The 8,322-nt window shown below is 47.9% G+C and overlaps 1 protein-coding gene across 1 annotated transcript in view; it reads right to left on the reverse strand.

Moving 5' to 3' along the window:
* LOC135913080 (techylectin-5A-like) overlaps positions 1 to 2,143 on the reverse strand; it is a 40,876-nt gene extending 38,733 nt beyond the window's left edge. The window contains exon 1 of the mRNA XM_065445747.1: positions 2,047 to 2,143. The gene's annotated coding sequence lies outside the window, so the exon portion shown is untranslated. The remainder of the gene's footprint in view (positions 1 to 2,046) is intronic.
* Positions 2,144 to 8,322: the final 6,179 nt, after the last annotated feature.

Raw genomic sequence — 8,322 nt, forward strand, 5'->3', positions numbered from 1 at the left:
CCGGCCTCTCGAAGAAGCAAACGACGCTGGTGCGTGCAATGCTTTCGACGCGAACGAAAACAAAGTCTTGGGATCTCCTCGTGTTCGAAATGCTCTTTGGTGAGTGTGTTTTTTGCAAAGCGATCTAGTGATCTCGCCGATCTTTCGCCAATCTAGTGAGCTCGTTTCCGGTCAAGCAACTGTAGTGTTGTGTTCCTGCATGCCTCCTCCTGAAACATAAGCGGGGATGCGATCGTCTGCATTTGTGCGCTCACCACAGCTGTCGGCAATCTACAAAGACGGTTTAAACGCGCGAAAAGCTTCCCGGTTCATGCAGTACGTGTATTGACCTTCATCTGTTGACAACACTCACGTTGACTAACACTCACGTTGATTACCACTCACGTTGACTACCACGCACGTTGACTACCACTCTACATACACGCAGACGCGCCAACAAAGGAATGCAGGGTCGATCGAAGCAGATTATGATGGCACGCGCGCAGAAACAAGCGCGGTCAGGCAGGGTCGCGGACGCTGCAAAGGAACGAAACACTAGAGTTGACGTCACAACACCGCGGTTTCCGGTCTCCGCTCCGCTCGCTCACTCGACGGGGGGTGGTGCTACAGCACAGTTTCAACCGACGATTACGTCGGTCCTAATTGAAAAAAAAAAACCCGAATTTCATCTACATGGTTTATGAGGTTTCCGCATCCGTATATGAGCGTCTTATTGAATTCGACAGAGTCTTCAGCTTCCCTTTAATGTGCACGTTGAAAAACGCATGTGATCCAATTTATTCCGGAGCTCCCCACTACGGCGTGCCTCATAATGAGATCATGGTTTTGGAACGAGAAATCTCTATAATTTAGTAACTTTATTTTGGTGGGTTCTACATTATACATTCAGGCAGATACAATTTTTTTCCTGAAGCTACCTCTATGTAATGAATTTACAGTGAATTAGGTGGATAGCTGGTGAGTGCAATGGGTCAGGATACCCACGCTCGAGAAAAGAGAGCGTAAAACGTCACGTGGAGAGACGTGTATTCTGCCGATTGTTAGCGCTGTAAGGCCAAAGCAGAAGTAGCTCATAGTTTTTCAACTTGAAGGAATGGCTCTTTAATGTTCTCAAAGAAACGCTTGGCCTGTGAGCGTCAGCGTTGCACGGATAACAAAAGATTGCAGCGGAGCAAGAAATAAGAACTAGAGCCCGTATTCACAAAAGGAATGCCTATGCTACGGATGTTTGTAAAAGAGGACGCCAGCCAATCATGATGACACACATAGTATTAGCAAAGGCGGTCAGCCAATGCGAAACAACACATGTCATCGGAAAGCTTTGTGAATGAGGCCCTAGTTTATTGAGCAGGCTTTGGATGTGCAGACAAGCTAACAGGTGCAACATATTATGTAGATAAAAATTGTGTTACATATAGCGGTACATGAATACCATGGCCCGCATTCACATAGCGTTATTACGCGTGAAGCGTTCCTTCCTGGCAATAGTGATGTTAGGGCATATTTTTTGCGAAGGCAATTAACCAATGAAAAAAAGCGCTTACGAACAAACAGCTTTGTTAATATGGCCCTAGAAAAACATTGCGAAAATTCTAAAGAGAGAAATTAAAAAGGGAAGGCAGGTACATCAAGCAGGAATGTGTCTGGTTGGCTACTTTAGGCCGGTTGAAGGTCAAACTAGGGTACAAAATGGGAAGAATTGCACGCTCGACTTTCTTCGGGGCGACACGCTTGGGAAAGGAGTCTGAGACCTTTTATTCTCGGGCAATTCGCCGTGTGTCACGGACAAGGTGGCCGAGAAGACTCGAAAGCCGTGCATACATTGAAGACAGTAGCATGGCCTGCCGGTAGTGGCTTGCGATGCTAAAATCTGAAGGCCACTGCAGTAGATACGTGGCTGATTTGCACGAAAAGCTATTATTTTTCGCTTCTGTAGAACAATTTCGCTACGGAACGTTCCGCATAGGTTTCACAAAATGCATATAAGAGCGAGAGGCATGCGATTAGGGAAAGTAAAACGGAGATAAAATTGCTGGATGAGCTTACCGTATTCACACGAGACACTGACCAGCCAGCACGCCGCAGGGATACTGTAGCCCGGTAAACTGGTACAAGCTATGCAATGAGAAAGGATCGGCTTTTATTATGGAGCGGCCGATGTATTTCTCTCGGGAACTCAATATCTGGGTCTCTCAGGAGCGCCTGATAGACCTAGCTGGTTATCACTTGAGATAAAAGACGCTTCATTTGCATAGCGCGAAGGATATGAGTACTACCTCTACGATGAAATGCGTGTTGCCACGTACCACGAAAGCAACGATGGGATTGCGCCGATTTACTTGTAATTGTATGGAGCACTTGTAATTTGCAAGTGCTCCACAGTATCGAAAGACAAAACACGTGATTTGTTATCGCTGCCTGTTCCGACATGGGACGCTTAAAACTTGGACCATATTTTGCGACAATCACTTTCGGCGACTCAATTGCCTCTGCGATTGTCACATTGAGTAATTAAGGCGAGTGATTAGCCTTGACGTCGTCGAAGCATTGCCAATGCGCCTTTTCGAACGCGTGGAAAACCAGTAGAGTGCGCGCCGTGGCAGTGCACACCGGCTCCGGCATGCTGCTTTTGAGTGTATAGGTCTCAGTACGCATTCTGCACACTGATCAGGGCTGATCACCACCGCTTAAGGTAAAATAAAGTGAAGAGAATGTACGAAATGCGGTCATTTGTTATCATGTGCGCTGCCACTCACGGGGTTGCGAAACACATTTTGATGATATTTTCAAGCGATTCACTTCGTGTTTGCGTCTGTGTCAGCCACCGTGCATCGCCCAAGCAAATAGCGTAAAGGTGGCTTTTCCCTTTTGAAATGGGTTGAGCTGAGCACAGACGAATGCAATCGCTGAACTTATTGTGCGAGTTTATTGACTGCGATATCTTAAAAAATTTACCGTCAACCGAGTTATGACGCAGGCCCAGGTAAAATCGAAAGGACGACAAAGCTACAGCGGAGCCCTCCATTAAGACGCATTGAAGTTGTCGTAAATTCGTCTGCTGTCCTTCTGCCTGTCCAAAACATTGATAAGTGTTCATCACAATCCTTCAGATGTGAAGAGCCGGCACTTATCGTGAGTGTGCTTTTCGATTCACGTGTAGTTTACAGAAAAAACAACAACATATGACAGTTCTTTTCAAGGAAGGCATTCGGTATATACATTACCGGCAGTTTACGTTTGGGAATGCGAAATAATTATGGCCTCTTTGGTGAAATGATCCTTCTGCGGTTTTCTTGTACGTGCAACCACTCGCCTGCGTTATAACTGCGCCTCGGCAATGCCCAGTTAAACCGCACCGAAGCATCTCGATGCGCTCGCTTGCCCACGAGAAATTCATAAGGGTGTTCTGTGCTGCTTGGATAAAGTTAATATAACCAAGTCTGACGTAAAACTCTTATGACAAATAGTTCATGAACGTGACGATTGCAATGACGCAAGCAATAGGAACATCTTTAGGCAACCAGAACCATACAGCCGCCTTTCTATCGAGGAAAGGTGCTCGTCTCGCGCCCTGGATGCCCGGGTTCAATTCATACCCAGACCTAAATATACCAAGCTTTCTTTTCAAAGCCATTCATTTAGTTTGTTTACAGGATCCTCCCTGAGAGATGTGACGTCAATCGGAGCATTTTTTGACGTGTTTATTACTGTTTGCAGAGTCGGGAATTTGTGCTGCCATGTTTCAATCAAGCCGACGAATATTTTGGATAAATGGACACATAATGCTTTCGCGTCAATAAAGATCGCAATTGCAGACAATGTTTTCAATTCTTTGCTCATCTTCCTGGCAATAACCCCAGATGAACTTGTTTGCTGTAGGTGAACGAGCTGCAACACATCGCCATGCCTAGCTTCCGAATATTGAACCAGCCAGAGCAAATCATAAATTTGATGGAGAGAGAAACGCCTGGGTTCTCTCAGCAAGTAGGGAGACTTCAATTCGGATGGGCCGGCATCAAAAATGAGCCATTAGTGGGATCGATTGGTGGCGTTCGTGAAAGGCGAAGAGCCGCCAGTCAGGATGGCGCCAGAAGGGCGTTCGTGGTGGAAAAAATTCGTCTCTAGGTGCCGGCGGAAAGCCGAATGTACGTCAGCGAAATGAGGAAAGTTCTGGAAGGGTTAGGGTCGGGCATGTCAAAAGGGTCGTCCGACTCATCCACGCGAAGGACGTTGTTGAAGCGTGGAACATGTTCTCATCGACCACGAGGAGTACTGGACTCATTTCGAATATCTACATTAAGAGTGGAGAACGTTACGTCTCTTTAGTCTAGTATGACTAAATTGAAGCATCCAGATCAGCTGAAAAAGTTCCCCTAAGTCCCTTATGTCATCCCTAGATCCTTAGGACAGAGAGACCTGCCGTGCCCCGTGCACCGCCACCCCCCTTCGTTCAACCGGAGCGTGCTAAGTCGTCGAAAAACCGACGTTGTTGTCAAGGGTTCACACACAATCACTGCCGCACGTCTATTCACTGAGCACACAGAATGCATTGGAGCTTCATAGACAGGGATTGTCACGCTTGAAGCAGAATGTCGCGTCTTGGTTCCTAAGATGACCCAGCTGTTAGCTGGAGCGTCCCTCAAACGACTCGTGGTGGTTGCCGGAGTCGGTGAGGAAACGCGATACAATACTTTTTTCAGGAGTTTTTTTCTCCCATTAATCCATGTCGGTGATAGTGGACCAACAAATGCTCGATCCGTCAAGCGTGTCTTGCTTTGCTGACGCCACAGGTCTGTCCGAGGGGGACGCATTGTTAGCTTCACGAAGAGATTAATCGCAGTGGTGTAAGAAAGGCTAGAAGGTCAATAGCCCGCTGGCCAATCGTAACCGTGGAAGGCCCTTATAAGCGAAATTGCTTGACATGACTTGAATGTATTTTACTAATGATTTAATGGAATCAAGCGAAATAATTAGCAAAGATACCTAATAAAGAAGAGCAATCTAATAGGCGTGAGAACAGACAATAGAGAGGAAGCAAAACACGAAGCAGAAAAAATGAATGCTAGTCACTGTGCATGAAATCATCTTTCATATTCGGTGCAGATGTGCGTAATAACACAGTAATCTTTCACTGCAATGAGAGCTGTAATTTCAGGGCAATGAATTCAGCAGGGATTCCCTACACTTCCGTTTCTGCGGTTGATTACGACGTTGTGCGCGACAATAGCTAGGAGCTGCTTCGTTCGAAAGGGTTAGAATAGCTGTATATTTAGCCATTTTTTTTTCCAGTGTTTTATGTCATAACATGCAGCAAAGGCATCAACAATAGACATCGGGGGAGCCAAAGCACAAATGAAGCAAAGAATGTATATATTTTTTTCTAATTTCAGAAAGCTGCTATAAGCATCAAACGAAACTTACTCATTTGACAGATGCGCTCCTATTTGCTATACTCGGCAGTGTTGCAATATTAGCGATCTCGTTGGTAGCCTTAGTGACTTTCTTGTTTTTTAGGGACGAATATTTCTATTTAGCGACCAGCAATTTCTTTTCTTAGCGACATGCCGGAGCAATTGGTTTCATTATAGTGACTTCGTAGTTGAAAAAATTGCATCTTTTGAGGCCCGGTTTTGGAGTTGGGGGTACTGACTCAGGCATCACACAGAGGCTCGCATTCGCATGTCTGCGGCGGCTGGGTGCCGAAATTATAGTAGGTGCCCTGCACTATACCGGGGCGTCGTACTAAGCTTATTAAGTGGACCCACGCTGTCGTCCGTCTTCATCTCTCTGATTTAATTCTTTGTGAGGAGGGGAGTTCTGCAGGTTGAAGGTAAACGCATTGGTCTATGTTACATTTTGCTGCGTGTGTAGTGCATCAAAGGCGATGGCGATATGAATACGTATCGGCATATGAAAAAAACCTAGTGACCAAGTGACGACTAAGTGACTAACACTTGGCAATAAGACCGTTCTTATTACTCTTCCTTTTGACCAATGTTTTTGTCCTTCCAGTTTCCACCATCTTCACAATATATATACTATCAACGTTCCTTAAATATGGGAGCACACTTCGTGTCTGAACCCACCGCGGCTGCTAGTATCTACGGTGTGGCGCTGCAAAGCACGAGGTCGTGGGACTGAAGTGCGGCGCTGCGGCGGCCGCATTTGGATAGGGTCGAAATGCAGAAATTCCTCTGTGCCATGCATTGGGTGCCCATTGAAGATCCCTAGGTGGCCAAACATATTCCTGCGTCTCCCACAACTGCGTGCCCCATAATTAAATCGTGATTTCGACAATTAACTTTCCAGAATTTAATTGAACTCTGTATCAAAATCAGCCCCCAGCAAGCATCCCAAAGCAGCTGGTTTCCAGTCCACTACAGGTAACTGTTCTGCATCTACTGATTCCCTATGGCTATCGCGGTGCACTCTTCGAAAACATTCAAGACTGGCTGGACAAGTATGAACGCGTCGCACAGATGAACCAGTGGACTAAGCAGCAAAAGCTTTCCCACGTCTATTTCGGCCTTGACGACAGTGGCCGTACTTGGTACGAGAACGGTGAAGCTAGCCTGACGACGTGGAATGACTTTCGGCAGAAGATCACGGATACTTTTGCAAGTGCGGACCGATGCGACTGAGCAGAGGAGATGATGGTGCTACGGGTGCAGCAACCTAATGTGTCGGTCACTATCTTTGCCCAGGACATGTCTCGCCTCTTTCATAGAGCCGACCTGAACATGACCGAAGATAGGAAGTTGCGCTACCTCATGCGAGGTGAAAAACAGCAGTTGTTCGCAGGGCTTTTGCGTAATCCACCAGTCACCGTCGCTGACTTTATCAAAGAGGCTACGGCTGTTGAGCGGGCCCTTCATCAGCGGTGCAAGCTGTACGATCGACTGTCCACCAGCAGGAATGCCGCCGCAGGGACTGCCGAGTATCAGAATACCTTGCGTGAATTGAAACAGAGCTTGTCAGAAAGGAAGTGCAAAAAATTCTGACACTGACATTGGATAGACCCGCAGCATCACTCGACGAAGTGGTGCGCGACGAAATCAGGCAGGCCTTCCCGGCAGCCGGTCTTCAAAACCGCCAGCGTCCCATGACTTACGCCGTCACCACCACCACCAGCCACCGACATCCGCTCCTTGGTCGTTGCCGCAAGAGGAGGCTTCGAGGCGCGCACCAATTATGCCGCTGTAGTCACACCAGCAGCCGGCGTTCGCCACGCCTTGGTCAACGCCGCAAAACGACACTGCGGGACGGCCGCAATTTCGGAGAAGCGACGTATGGCGCACCATCGATAGGCGACCACTTTGTTTTCACTGTGGAGGCACCGGCCATATTTCGTGTAATCGCTGGCATCGCGACACATCATTTTGACCTAATCATCCGTTGTACTATGGTCGACGTGCAAATGACGATTCCATGCTACGCTGCGACGACGCTACTTCTTGGGAACCTCCAATGGCGAATGACGAATCCGTGCCCAATGATAGCTCCGATTTCGGCCGTCGGTCGCGTTCTCCAACCCCTCCACGTCAGATGGCTTCACCTACTGGACGTACCTTTGCTGACCTCCGAGGACGAATGTCGCCCAGCTCACGCTGGGAAAACTGAAGGCGGCGACCTCTGGCGGTAATGTTGGAGGCCCGTCGAAATACAATAAAAAGCCCCCAACACTCCCGCTGCAGAAAACTGTGAAGCAAATAAACACTGAAGAAATTGTGAGTGCCGACATTGATGTTTTCGTGGATGGGCAGCCGGTGATGGCGTTAGAAGACATTGGTGCCGACTTCTCCATAATGAGTCAGGAACTCGTCCGCCGCCTGAAAAAAGTAAAGATGCCATGGACGCGACCTCACATAAGGACGGCATGCGGCCAATTAGTGATGCCTGCTGGAAGATGTATTTCGAAAATTAATATCGGGGATTCTTCTTTTGTGGCCGCTTTCATCGTTCTGCTGTGTGCCACCACCCCCAAAGCCACTCTCGATCACATCCTTTTCCTCTGCCCGGCGGATCCTCCCCCGCGGGACCTGGAGCACCTTACTACTTGGGAGGCTTGGGAGACCCTACTGCTCTCGGAGGACCCGGCCAAGCAAACCATCGCCACAGGCCGGGCTGCCAGTGTCATAAGCCTCCGGGACATGAACGTTTGAGTGCAGTGGGGCCGTGCGGGGGCCCTAGGGCCTGCGTGTCCGCAACTGCCCTGTGTGCCATACAGTTATCGCCACCACCACCTGTTTGCTGTAAATATTTGATTATTGGAATGGATTTTCTGAAAGAATATGACGCCGTAATTAACATCCCGGATCACAT

The sequence above is a fragment of the Dermacentor albipictus genome, chromosome 2 (assembly GCF_038994185.2).
Source record: "Dermacentor albipictus isolate Rhodes 1998 colony chromosome 2, USDA_Dalb.pri_finalv2, whole genome shotgun sequence".
Taxonomy (NCBI): domain Eukaryota; kingdom Metazoa; phylum Arthropoda; class Arachnida; order Ixodida; family Ixodidae; genus Dermacentor; species Dermacentor albipictus.